Genomic DNA, 1,522 nt, shown 5'->3' with positions numbered 1-1,522 from the left:
TTCAACTCATCAGAATAAAACATCTTGGAACTATCAAAACTTTTTTATACACTCAAGTGCTTCTGTCTGTATTCTATATGTATATGTGTATATATGTATGTATTACACTCTTGTTAAAGAGTAAGTTTCTAATATCTAAAAGTTCCATAACTTATTTGACCTAACTAATATATAAAAATAAATTATAACTCAATGACATCTACCAAACAGTGTTGAGTCTGTTGAAATGCACAAAAACCACACATTCTTTAAATAATTGTGAATGATAAGACCATGTTAATGAAACAAATAAATAATCACAAGTTTTGAATATTGTAATATATTATCATCAATGGTAATGATGTATTTATTTCACTATTCATTTGTTCAAGCATCCAATAAGCATTAGCTTGACATGTGGTAAATTAGGTAAAATAACTCCTATCATACCTATCGTCAAGGAGTATTGCCGTGGCCCGTTTCTTGGGGCCAAGGAATGAACACAGAGACAAAAAGACACAGACACACATAAAGACGGTACACGACTGCAGCCACTACAAAGAGACACAGACACACAAAGACGGTACAAGACTGCAGCCAATTTCTGCTGTAGCGGTTTATTTTTAACACAGCCTGTTTGGCAACTGTCCCATTGTAATTTCTTTGTTCCCACACTGTCCCGACACAACACGTCCCTGTTCCTTGTTGTTTCGTCTCCGGTGAGCTGATGTTTTCATCCTAAACTCTCTAGTTCTTACTGTTTTCAGATAAGGGCGCCCTGAAGTTGCGTTCAAGCCCCAGTCATATTCTAGAAAAACAACAAGAAACCGTTCCCAGACAAAGTGTCCTCTACAGAGTATGGTGGAAAAAACACTTATATATAAATAACTAAATTACAACAAATTTATGACAGAAATTGCTAAATATAACTAAGGTTTTACAATATCAATAGGAAAATCATTACTTTCGCTAGTATTCCACGTCAAGATTGTCTTCTCATTAACAACTTTGGAAGAAGACACTTTAGGAAGTATCGAAGGGCAAAAAGCAGCAAAGCACCATGGGAACCTTGGCTAAGAATCTGAAGTTTCCTAGTCCAGATAGCTTTACACATATGACTGATACCTCTAAACTGCATAATCTTTCATTTTCCACACAATACCAATCTCATTATTAGCATGTTTCTTGCTTTTACTTCAACTCCTCAGATTATGTTCAAAATCATTTATAGGTCCCAAAATTTTACTTTATCAGTAGGAAAGCTTGGATAAACTCCATATGAAAGATGTGAGAGAGAAGACCTTTATCAGTTTAAAGAAGTTCAAAAACAAGGACTTAAGAAGGATCAGCAACATACATTTTGGCAAGTAAGTGGTGATAATTGTACATGAAAAGTGTATAGTAGAGACTTGAAGAAATCTAGTAAAAAGCAGATCCAAAGTGCTTTTAGTGTGGGAACATTTTAATTACAGAGAATGAGAAGATAAAGTTAGAAAGTTTTAATAAGAGAAAATAAAAACTACTTTAAGACTATATAATGCAG

The sequence above is a fragment of the Propithecus coquereli genome, unplaced genomic scaffold, assembly GCF_000956105.1.
Source record: "Propithecus coquereli isolate 6110/MARCELLA unplaced genomic scaffold, Pcoq_1.0 Scaffold225, whole genome shotgun sequence".
NCBI classification, from domain to species: domain Eukaryota; kingdom Metazoa; phylum Chordata; class Mammalia; order Primates; family Indriidae; genus Propithecus; species Propithecus coquereli.
The sequence above is the reverse complement of the archived record's forward strand: the minus strand, read 5'-3'. Positions refer to the sequence as shown.